Source organism: Rhinolophus ferrumequinum, chromosome 2 (assembly GCF_004115265.2).
Source record: "Rhinolophus ferrumequinum isolate MPI-CBG mRhiFer1 chromosome 2, mRhiFer1_v1.p, whole genome shotgun sequence".
In the NCBI taxonomy this organism is placed as follows: domain Eukaryota; kingdom Metazoa; phylum Chordata; class Mammalia; order Chiroptera; family Rhinolophidae; genus Rhinolophus; species Rhinolophus ferrumequinum.
In genome coordinates this window covers 41,038,774-41,051,614 of record NC_046285.1, presented here as the reverse complement: position 1 = coordinate 41,051,614, position 12,841 = coordinate 41,038,774, and the positions used below count along the sequence as shown (strand labels likewise).

Below are 12,841 nucleotides of genomic sequence, written 5' to 3'. Positions count from 1 at the left end.
GTGATGTTTTCTAGTTAGCAAACAGGAGTGGGAGACTTCGCAACAAAGCGTGGCTGAAATTCTATTCTCATCAATAAAGTGGGATGAAATATCCATCCAAATGCCTTTTAAAATAACAGAGCATCCTTTTATTGCCCATTCATATACCAAGTTCATGTCCTTCATTCCGCAGTGGACGTTGCTCACCTTGGCTCACTATAAATTAGGCCCCTTAATTAACACCTACAATATTTTAGGGAAAGGTGTGTGGTCAGCATCCAAATGTCTTTGAAATTGCTAAATAATTGCTGTATATTTTGTTTTTTAAGGAATATGGCGGAAACAAATACCTCCCACTCTAAGATGTTTGAGGTCTTTCAGCCTAGAGCTGATCATTTTAGCTCAATTGTGAACCCTTGTGAGAGTGAAGGTTTAGAAGGGAAACAGTGACACCGTCTCAATGACAGTGATTTGGGAGCCATGTCCCTGTTACCCAGAGATCTCTTTCTCATGTCCGAGTTCTCTTTTAACCTCCCCAGATTTCCCTTTCTGTGTAACTGCAATTTTGCTATGTAACTCTTTCTGACTTTGTTTGGAATTGAGAGTTTTGCCAGTATTGTTAAGCCATCTTACACCACTAGGATTTCTCTGGATCTCCACCTGCTGTGCCATAACTAGTCTCAAAATAGCTGTGTCTTTGGAAGGGAAAGAAAGAAAAGGGAAAAAGAAAGGTTTTACCTGGTGTAATGTGAAATGAATGGTCTAGCGATCGTGAGACTCGGTTCTCCATCTGTGATGAGGGTCCTGCTCACCCTAGCCCCAGTCCGCTTCCTGACAATGCGGAGGTCTAGACAGCTGTAACCTCTGGCTCAGCCTGCAGCTGTAGGTTATCCTCAGGTGCTCAGTCTTGTTGCAGACCTTTTCTCTTTCTAAAATTTAACTATACACCAAAGGCCTGTTTATTGTATAATACGTAATTAAAACATTTTCTTCCTTTATGATTTCTTGAGGATCTCAAAGCACGTCAACAACAACAAAAAATGATTTTTATGAGGAGGAGTAATAAATAAGAGTTGGAGAAACAGATGAAAAGTGAGAGAAAGGGAAGAATTTGAGATCAGGAATGGGCATAAATGAGCTAGAAACAGGAAAACTTATTCTCTCTGAAGATCCAAAGAATAAGAGGAGGAAGGAAAAGAGGAGGAAAGGAGACTTGGAGTAAAGATAAAACATGAAATTAAGTATAAGATAGCGTTGAGATGATCATTTTACATAACATCAGGATTCCTTATCTTATAAAGGAATTCTTTGAAATCTTTCTCAATGGCATTTAAACTAATATTCAATTTATACGTCTTTGACTTATTCTATGCTGTGAAGAAATGAATTGCGAGTTTTAAATACTAGTCCTCGATCTGTCTTAAAATATATTCCCTTGTGAAAATTACCATCTGAGCTTCAGAATCTTCATATATAAAACAAGGAGGCCAGGCAAGTTCTCATCTGCTTTTAAGAATCCATGAAACGAAGAGGCACTCGGGATGGCCTTGTTGACATACTGCCAGGATGCTTATTGAAGAAAATTGCTGAGATTGGTTAGATTATACCACTGACTAGTTTAAAAAACAAAACTTTTTGAACGTTTTGACTGAAATGTACGTGCTTAGTTGTATATGAGTTAACAAGATGGTAGCCCCACTTTGTAAAAAGAACTATGGCTACCATTGCCGAACTTGCTTTTAGCTGAATCTTCAACTGGAACTTTCGAGAGATTCCACTTACAACTCTTTCTCTGAAGGTCTTATTCTCCCATTAACTGAAAGATGGCATTTCTGATTTTCTAATCCAGAAATTTTTTCTCATAAAACTCCTCCTGTTTAACCAAGAAAATGGAAATCAGTACATTCTTGGTTGCCCTTCCATTAATTTAAATTTGCATAACCTAATCAAAACTCAACCTGCCTTGCCCTTCAACAAAAAGGTATGTTCTCTCCCATTACTAAATGCCTACATTCTTCTCAGTGTTTTTTTAAAAGATGAATTATGTTGATAACTCATGACTTTTCCTTTCGAATGTGTCCATGAAAATTAAAATGGACTTTTTTGTGCCCACGACTGAAATGAAAAATAGTCCAGAAAGGCGGGTGGAAATGAACACAAAACTTTGCTGATGTTATCAGTATTATAATTTTGTTAAGCTTTTTCCTAATAAAATGGAACTGAAGTCAACTGACCCTCAAACAACTGATACTTCCTCTACATCATTATTTTGTGTCTGCAGCCTAAGTGCAGCCTAAGATTCCCTCTGAATCACTGGAATATATTTTCCTGAGGCTTTTCTAGTATACCTTTCCTGCAGAGATGTTTTTCCCACGATCGTCTTACTACTTCAACCAATATTTGCTGAGCACAGGGACTGTGCCAAGCACTGTGCTGGGTGGTCGGTATAAACTGTGTGCCCACAGCCATCGGTCATTAAAGCATTCCTGACAAATGGGTGGCATAGGCGTCTTTAGTATTTCCTAAGCGAAAATGACTGAAGAGAGATTGTTGGATGATCAGAAAAGAAATGCCGACTTCTGTTCTTCCCTTTGGGTGATCCCGTGATCTTCCCTAGTCTGCACTTACAAACTCACATCCAGGAAGACCCCCAGCCTTGGTCTGTCGCTGGCTGCTAAGAAAGAGCACTTCTGTTTCTCTTCCTCACCTTAGTGGCTGTGCTCAGCCATGGGAGGTCACTCAGGTGCTGGAAGGGCCTGTGACTAACAGCAGTTGACTTCACCCTCACTTTCTGGCCTAAGCTTTGGGAACTCATTGTATGGTACGGGAAGCATGGAGGGAGCAGCCTCCGAGGACTGTTATCATCAAGATCCAACATTCAGTTTTAAGGGCTCGCCATAGCCAAAATATCAGGAGTTATTCAAATCTCTTTCACAAGTATTGTTCACAAGTATTGTTCATCGGTTTAGAACCGTTCCTCATTTTACGCATTTCTCTTTCATTATCCTTTATTGGGCTGTTCTGTTTAGACAAATAATTTGTGGTATGTCTTCTTCCAAAGTAAAATGGTGACCTTTTCAAAGATTTCTAAATGCGTTCTTTATACACCTTTAAAGGAGATGGGTAAAATAGAACATATTCCTCTTTGCCCTGATGCGTACCTTGCAAATAATAATTGTGACTAGGTGAACTAGTTGGGCCATGGCATTGGCTATCACAGAGTCACAAACCATAGAGAGAATGAAAAATAGGTGCATATGGAGAAGTCTGACAGTTTACTGCAATTGCTATCAAGTAATTTGACACATTAGTACTTTCAGACATTCACCTGCCAGTAATTCTCATTAGAAATAAGATTGGGATGTTGGGGTCACTAGCTCAAGCCCATTTTTTTCTGAGACCCGAACAATAACCAAAAGTCAGAGCTAGAGGGAATAAGAATGAAACTATTCCAGGCATTGGCATTGTTTCTGTAAATGAGCTCTTTCTCTCTCTACCCTCCATGGCTCCTTTTTTCTCTCCCTGTTCCTCTCTTTTTCTTTTTCCTCCATCCCCCTCCCACTCCTTTCTTTTTAGTGTTCTGAATTCATTAGATGGCATAGTGTAAATCAATAGTAAACGCTAACCGCCTACTCAGTTACGCAACATCACAAAACCGGTACACAGAGACAAAAAGGGAAAAAGCACACACAGCCTTTACATTCAAAAGCTCTTGCATAATTTTACTTTTCCACAGCCAAAAAGGAAAAAAAAAAAGGAAATAACAGATGGGGAAACTTACAGTTTTTTTTTTTTTTTCCCTTTTCTCAGACTGTTGAAAAGGGAGTTAGTTAACATCTATGGCCATTTCTAGTTGCCCTAGGCTGCAGCAAAACATCCCATAATTGACAGTGCCTTAACTGGCTTTAAAACAGGATTTCTGTGACCCTCCATGATGTGGTACATTTTCCAGGTAACATAAGACTAAAATTATTCTGAGGTGTTTAATGCTGACTTGGATTTTACTTATTTTATGAAAAATCAACAAAATTTAGAGTATGAGATGAATTTTAAAATAGAAAGAGGATAAGACGGCTGTGTGTGTGTGTGTGTTTTCATTTGAAATGTATCCTGATGTAATATTTATGTAAAAAGCTGGTTATATAAACCCTGTCTTTCTCTTGCTTTTTCACTTTGGGGGTTGTACAAAGCTCTGATGTTTTGTTTTTTTTCTCATGACAAAGTATATTTAAACTCCAAAGTCATAATGAAAGAGAAAACATCTAGATGCTACAGCAGAGACACTTAATTCAAACTTCCTATAGATCCATCCCCTAAGCAGCAGTTCCATTTAAGGACCTGTAGTTTCTGGAACTCTCATTTAGAACTTTCTGTTACACTATTCCCTGGAACACCCATTTGATTTATTGTACCGCCTTTAAGTCTCAAATGTATAATAAAAGGTATTTTTTTCTCTCTCTCTCTCTCTCTTTGTAGCCCTTCACCCCTTTCCCACACCCCCAACTTTTTCATTGGAGTAACTCTCTTCCCAGCTTGGGAACACAGTGAGATTTGTATGAGGTTTATCCGTCTACCTTCCCTGTTGTAGTATTTTGTTTCACTTAACTGACTGATATCCTCAGGGAATGAAGCATTAGTCTGATGAGGGATGTTGGAAGGATTTGGGGCTTTATTTTTTTTCCTTCCTTTTTAGTTTCTGCCTATAAATGGTTATAAAATGGATACAAAATGGTAGAGAGCACATCACTAGGCATTGTTAGTTATCTGCTGCAAGAAAGCTAAATCAGGAGCGTGAGGGGTGGTGGTGATGATAACTGGATAACTCTGATTGTTCTTAATGCAATCAGAAAAGATGAAAGTAGGAAGGAGAGAGAATGGATATGAGTAGGAACTACTGAGACACTTCATCTCATTGTATTTGGGATCAGTATCATTCCTTTAGGTCATACTTTCCTTTTGGTTGGTAAGGTCCTGGGACATGGGTTTATTTGATGTTACTGAAGGTAAGAGGTGAGTTTTCCTTGACTTTTTAAAAAAGACTCAGGCTATTTCCTGGTTTATTTAACTTTACCTCATGTGTTAGAATTTAGGATTCCTTTTGTATGGAAAAATCTAGTGTATAAAGATAAAACTCAAAGCCAGGAGAGTTTCGTCTGGTTTTTCAAGTTTTGTTGTCTGAATGTGTTGCTCTCTGTTGTAACAACTGAGTAATCAAGATCATTGGGATTATCATGTCTCTATATTTCTGATGACATGGAGACATCGTTTGTTGTCCTAATATGAATAACGACTAAGCTAGTATATATGAAAAATATATATGTATGTATGTATGTATGTGTGTGTATGTGTATTTTATAAATACATTTTCCTTCTGCTTTTTTTCCTTAAAAGAATCTGTAGCTCAAAAAAAATTCCTCTTAAAAAAAGAATCTATAGCTCAGAAGAATTTGTAGAAAAATAATAGAGATTGTTCAGAATATTCTAGTTTAAAGACTGGTTAAAGCCAGGATATCATATTCACAGGTATATTTTTTCTATGTATCCCTCTACATGGGTTATAGCTAAGTTTGGATTCCCATATGCAATTTTGTATGCATGTCCCTGATTATCAAGATGAATTCTGAACAATATAAAATATATTCTTTATAATATAATTTTAATATGATTAATCATCTGTAACCAAGCACTTATCTTTGGTGTGTAGTTCTGTATATAGAAAGTCATGTAGAATATCCTGATTTTCAAATGGGTTGCCTGGATTTAAAAGAAAAATTAGGACTCCAGAGTAGTTTTTTTAGTTCTCAAAAATATGTTGGAAGCATCTGGTTACCAAAGAAATAGAGGGTAATATCTTTGAGTAAAACATCTTTGAACTTTTTTTCCTGCCTGTTTGTCAGAATCACCTCCATTTTCATCTTGGTTAATTTTTACGCTCTCTGAACCATACTTAGGGCAGTATTGGCCTTTCAGCGTCCAATGGATGCCCTCTAATTCATTTTACCCCTCATTTTCAATTGTAGCCACGGCCCTAGGAACATATAGGCAACTTACGCTTTTTCTTTTGCAATATGGGATCCAGGGTTAGGAAGGGCTGGCAGGCCTAAGCTTTCTATTTCCAGGGCATGCAATAAGCTAGGGAGAGTTTTAAATATTTTTTAATTTTTCAAAAGTCCTTCACAACTATGTCAACCTTGCTTCTAGTTGCTGTTGGCAGTAGTAATAGATACTTTTAAAGGTTGCAACAAGAACCTCAGTCACTGACTTACCTTCTCAAACACAATCACTCTAGTTGTGCCTGGCACATAATAGCTGCTTCACAGATATTTTACCATATTTTGGTGAACTGGTGAGGGAAACTGCTATGTCTGTTCCCTCATAGTGCTTAATCATGTAAGCAGTACACCATGCTAGTAATAAAGGAGTAAGATAAAATAGGATACAGAGGGCTCCAAGCTTCAGAAATGGACAGATCATCCCATTTGATAAGAAAGCCCTTATTATTCTGTTTCTGTCTTTATAAAAGTAGCAAATTTATATTTTTCCTAGAGGTCCTCCATGCTGCATAGGCCATTGGGTCATTTAAAAAATGTGGGGGCCAGCTACTTTGGTGATCCCCATTAAGTTTCATATGCAAAGATGTTAGGTACTTATAATTCTGGGTCTCAAATATACTCCCATTGCATTCTGCCACAGGGTCCTTTGATCTTGGCTTTTCTTGTTTTCTGTGGACAATTATATTTTAGACTTCATTTTATTTCATAGGTTCTAGGATGATGACTATAGACAAATTTTACATGGAGATTTTTTTTTTTTAATATACCAGGACTGCCAAAAAAATGTATACATATGACTTCTATTCATCTTTCGTTATCAGTATATATCGAGTATTACAATTTTAATACAGTTTTTTTTTCCTTTCTTAAAATGTGTATATATTTTTTGGCACCCCCAGTAGTGAGTGTTTCATTACTTTTAGCTACAATAATTCCTGACCTTTCTAAACTAATTTTGGCTTTAGTTAGTTATGTTGGTTATTTTCAAGACTTCATTCTGGTAATATTGGGGATGGGAGGTGATCTCTGGTAAAACCACCTATGGCTTCTAAATTATAAAAGCAATAAAAAGAGAAGCGTGTAGAATTATTGATAGACTGCTGCTTGTTAAGCATGCAATTTTTAAAATGCAGATTATATAATATTTGGGGATTTTGTTGCTCCACAGTAGAAGCTTTTTAAATGTTAATTTGGGGTTTGTTTTGTTGCTTTGTGACTTAGCATAAAGGGGTTTGGTTTCAAAAGGTTTCAGTTCACTCATTCCATTTGCCTTACAGGACTAAGAATATAATACTATACATTTATTTATACTCATGAAGGAGGATAAGGCCAGTAACTCACAATTCATGCAGCCAGGGGTAAATAATCCATAGCTTGTTCTCCAACCATTGCCACAATATTTATATCTAGAACACAAGTAACAAACAACCAAAAGCAAGGGGAAAAAAAAGTTTGTTTTTATTTACAAAATGTTAATCAAAAGTACAGTAAAGTTCAAATGGAGCTGCAAATCCTGGTGGTTCACAATGGTTTATTTCTTTAAAAAACAGACCATGGATAATTAACCATAAGACATAACTTTCTCGACACAAGTTACAGTGACTTGCAGAAATGGGCAGCGAGTCATTCACAACTGGTTAAAGCCCTTAAAGTTAAACATGCAGGCGGTTCCAAAAGCCGCTTTCTCAGTGCACACTTGTATTTTCATTTTCAAAGGGAAGCATCTGTTACTTTTTATATAGTATCACCAAGTCAGTGTCCCAAAGTGAGAAGTAAATGGGTTATTTTCTATGATTACCGTGTTGTCAGACATCTATTAAATACCTAGCATTTATGGTACTCTCTTCATTTCAGAATGTTTCACCATCACTAACTGAATAGTCCTCACTCAACATTGCTGTCTGGTAAGTAACTTTCAGAATCTCTAAATGGCAATCCAAAATATTGAGGTGAAAAGAAGTCAAGTGTTATTTCTCCCAGCTTTGGAAAGAATTAGACCTAAAGGTATGGTGAGTCCACCATCTCAAGTATAAAATTTGAGCAGAACATATTTTGACATTGGTGAAGGGTATACGTTTCATATCCTATTTATTTGTTCATTTTTGTAATACCATCATTTTAGAATTGTAAGAAACTGTGCTCCCAAGAACCTATTATCACAGATTTCAACAAACATTTTACAATGATTTTGCCATGCGAGGGTGGAAGTATTCAAAAGATTTGTTTGAAAGACTTTCCAAGAATACATATATATTTCCAAAAGTGACACCTCTGTGGACAAGAAAGGGTGATATAATGAAGTTGGGTACTGACATTGCCCGCATGGAACATTAGATGCTTTGGCATTAAACAAAAAATCCTCCAAACATATTTTGTGATGCTTTGAACTACCTTTTATAATTCTATGACATGCTGCAAATTTAAAATACACTTGCTTCATTTGGATCAATCTTGAAATCAAATATGACCACTCTTATGTACACCCACGAACAGAAGGGACCATGTTATTTAGGAACAGGAAATCCCGCCCCCTCCCTTTACCAGCTCCATAAGAGGTCCAAGACCAGGCCTGCAAGCGAGCCTACGTTTGAAACTCTGAGGTCTGTGTGTCTTTTACTGAGAATTGGTAGTTTCCAAAAGGTTGCTGTTGTGCCTTCTAGAAGTCTTGAGATTTCAGTGGTCGGGAGGAGGGTACAGGTCAGGACTGAAGGTATATAGGTAGAGCGTCAAGTCAGACAGCCGGAAAGAGCTGAGTTTGCTAGAGGTTGGCCTGCATATTCAGCACTGGCAAATATACGGGAGACGCAGGAGCAGGGAAAGGGTGACTTGTCTGGCATCTGACGAGATTCTGCCTGGCTACCGCCAGGCCTATTTAGTCATGAACCTCATATTCATCCAAACCTTTAAAAGTTATACTTTTGACTTCACTGTATATGAATGTGCATAAAATGAGGAAAATAATCTCTTGAGGTAATGATAGCTTTCTAACAGGGACTTTTCATATCCGTTGCACGTAGTCCCTGGTTGTCACTGTATTTTTGTCTCGAATTCTGCTGCACATCTGTCTCTGCCCCTGTGAACATATCCGTCTTGCTAGTGAAGACCACAAGCCTTAGGATTACAACTCCACTCCTTCCTCACTCCCACTCCCATGCTTTACTTGTTATGCTGCTGAAGGAGAAACTCATATCTGCGTGAGCATCAGGAGCTCAAGGAACAGGCTTATTTGGTAACTTTAATTTGTGGCTCCCCTTGCATTCATCGCAAAATGATCTCATCACAAAATGGCCTGAATTTCACACTCTTTCTGGCTTGCAAAGAAGCCAGTTCCTCCCCTGTTTCTATCCAACACACAGAAAGCTCTTTATGTTTCTATGATCAGATAAAGTCTGTATTGACATTTCTTTTCCTGTGGGTGTATTTCCCTTGTAGGTATAAAGATTTAAAGTAGCAGGGCAATGCTGTATGTTTGCAGTTTCTCTGTTTTAGTAAATGAAAAGCTCCTTGGGAAAGCAGAGCGCATCTTATCCACTAATGAATAAATATTTATTTTCATTTTAAAATGATACATGCTCATTAAAAATAATTTGAAAAAACACATAGGAGTAAAATGAAGAAAAATTAAAGTAATTATTTCTATAATTTAAATCCAATCATTAATAACCATTTGATATATTTCCTTACTCTCATTTTCCCCTGAAGACATATTTTTTAAAACATGCTGTAATCATACTTTCTATATAATTTTGTGTTCTGCTTTCAAAATTTAACCTAAGAATTCTACATGTAATTATATAGTCTTTATAAACATCATTTTAAAGAAATACATATTATTCAGGAACAGGAATAGCTTACTTAACCTACATGTCCAAAAAGAGCATTGTTTTGTTCTTTGGGTTTTTTTATCCTTTTTTCTTTTTTTTTACTTTTTATATTTCCACAATAACTTGCATATGAAGCGTAAATGAATCAATCAATAAATAATGAGCAAACAAATGAAAGTTCAGATCAGTATATACTTTTCAAAATTTATTATGAAAAATTGAAAATATATTAATGTAGGCGTATTACTACATTGAACTCCAATATACCCATCACCCAGCTTGCACAATGATTAACTTTGACCTATTATTTTCCCAAGCTACTGCCTTGTTACTTTGAAGCAAACCCCAGACATCATAACATTTAGTCCATCAATATTTCAGGTCCATCAGGACTCTTTTATATGTTAATATTAAAAAAATTCAGATAAATAGTTCTAATCAATGTATATAGGAGTATCTTCTTCTGAGTATACTGCCATCAGGTTTTCTAAAATGTAACAATTGATCATAAAATCTTATCAGTTTGTTTCATAATGTTCTTAGGCACATCTGTAAGCTAAAGGGCAGTTTGGTTGACTAGAGAGACATCTCACAGATTTGGCCAGGTTTCCTGGAAGAACTATTATTTTTTGGGGGAAGGGGATACTTTCTCTATTTGCCTCAAATTTAGGATGATAATTTGCATGCTAGATTTATGCAGTATTAATTTTACTCATTATTAGATATATGTCATGTTATAAACAATTCTGTATCTGAGGTGAAAGGAAAACATAGTCTCTGACTACTTGGAAGTCCAGTGTGGCTTACCCAACCCATACTGTTAGGTTGGTGCAAAAGTAACTGTGGTTTTTGCAATTATTTTTAACCTTTTAAACCACAATTACGTTTGCACCAACCTAATAGACAGATATAGTGAACCTACTTGAACCAAATGTAACATTGGATTTAAAAGTTTATAATTTTTAAAGAATTTGTGGCAGACATGGAAGATTTCTTCCTAAGTAAGAATTTATGAAATCTGAAAAAGGAGGAATTATATATGAATAATCTGAATTTTTTGTTTGTTTGTTTTAAAAAGCACTATGTTTGGGAAGTGGGAGTAGAGGGAGGTGGCCTGTTGCAAGACAGAGGACCCTCCCTATGTGCCTGTATGTATTGCTCTAGTTTATTCTAAGAATATTTGAAGAACGCTCTGTAAGCCAGCTTTTTTTTCATGGCTACGCTAGATCCTTTACATTCAGAGCTCCACAGATGAGGAATGTGCCATACAAATTAGGCTCTCCATAGAGAACCTACAGTTAGGGTTTGTCCTGCCACTCTGTGTTTAAATTGCAGGCCAGTGACTATTCAGTAGCAGTGTGTCATCCAACAGGTGTGTTCCACTCATCAGAAATTCAGGATGTGAGTAACTGTAACATATTGCATCAGTATAAACTGAATTTATGTGTTTCTCAGGTCTATTCAATCTTAGGAACACATTTTCCATTGGCCTCGAAAGTGAGTAGCTAGAATATTGATGTGCCTATCCCTTGGGGAAGGGAAAAAAAAAAAGGAGCTTCTTCACCATAATAAATCTCTAGAAAAATACGAGAGTTTACAGTACAGACACATACAAAATATTTTCAGCCAAAGTTGGTAGAAGCAAGCACATGGGGGGGGGGAGGAAGAAAAGAAATAACATAAGCAATAAACTACCCCAAGCAAACAGAAAGCATCTGTAAAATTGGCCAGACTGGATAGTATAAGCAATAGAAACTCTCTTTTTTTTTTCCATTTCATTTTTCCCCACAGTCTACTGATCAACTCTGTTTCTTCTTTACCCTTGGCCTGGCATTGCTATCATTAAAATGTCCTCAAAAGGTCAAGAATGAACCTAATGGCTTGGCACTGAGGCAGGTATTCCAAGAAATTCCTACGTAGGAATTAGCCACTATACTATGTTAAAGCTGCAGGGATAACTTACCACAACCCATAATACACATATTTTAAAACAGCTAGCCTTTTCATCATTATTTTAAGATTGATATTGATAACACAACAACTGAAATAAAAGTGTAAGTCTTCACTTCTTCCTGCATCCTTTTCTTACCTGTTGGTATTGGATTATGTAGATTATGTCATATAGAATATGAGCTGCCTTTAAAGAGAATAATAAATTCACCCATGGTTCTTTCTAGCTAATGTATTCTGTATTATATCCAAGTGAACTATCAATGCCTTGTCATGATAATAGCCATAATAATTATTATAATGATAGTATTTGCCTCTTGGTGTGCTTGTTGTGGCATTTCCTTATGTTTAGTCTTTGGGTCTGGTGTTTGTTCAGTTGTTACATTTGTGACCAAATATATTCTCTACATACAACTCTCTATATAGAGAGTTTTATACAACTCTCTATAAAACAACATTTCTTGGAATAAAGTCATATTCCATATCTTCTACCTCCTTCCACCTAGTGAAGTTCAGAATCATGGTTGGATGATTCTACTTATATAGGATAGGGAATCCTTTACAAATACCTCCATCAAGCCAAGATTTTCATTTTAGACCTAAAGACACAGATAGCTGCAAAAGAGAAAAATGGTTTGTTCATGTCTTCAGATGTATGTTTCATAAAGTTGGCATATTTTCTGGATAAATTTTATTGGATGTGTAACACACCATCATGCAAAATTATCACAAGTATGGGGATTTTGGCATTCTCTTACTGAGATGACTGGTGATTCGGTTTCACCTACGGTTACAAGGGAAGGATGAAACCCTCACTCATGGCAAAGATATTCAAGGAGATGATTTTGCAGCCAGCTCCGTACTTTTACACTGGAAATGCTAAGGAAAAGTTTTCATTTTTGTCCCCCTTCACTAGGGATTGTGTAAAAGCTCTGATATAAAGAACGTGCACTGAATATGGTCTTCTCTTTTGATTAATGGACTGCTTTATTAGTAGACCTTGCTAGCTTCCATAGGGAATTGGTTCTATTTGTT

General features: G+C 36.5%; 1 protein-coding gene across 1 annotated transcript in view; it reads left to right on the top strand.

The window, feature by feature from the left end:
- ZBTB20 (zinc finger and BTB domain containing 20) overlaps positions 1 to 12,841 on the top strand; it is a 755,626-nt gene that overhangs the window by 402,730 nt on the left and 340,055 nt on the right. The window contains 1 exon segment of the mRNA XM_033135553.1: positions 7,887 to 7,936. The gene's annotated coding sequence lies outside the window, so the exon portion shown is untranslated.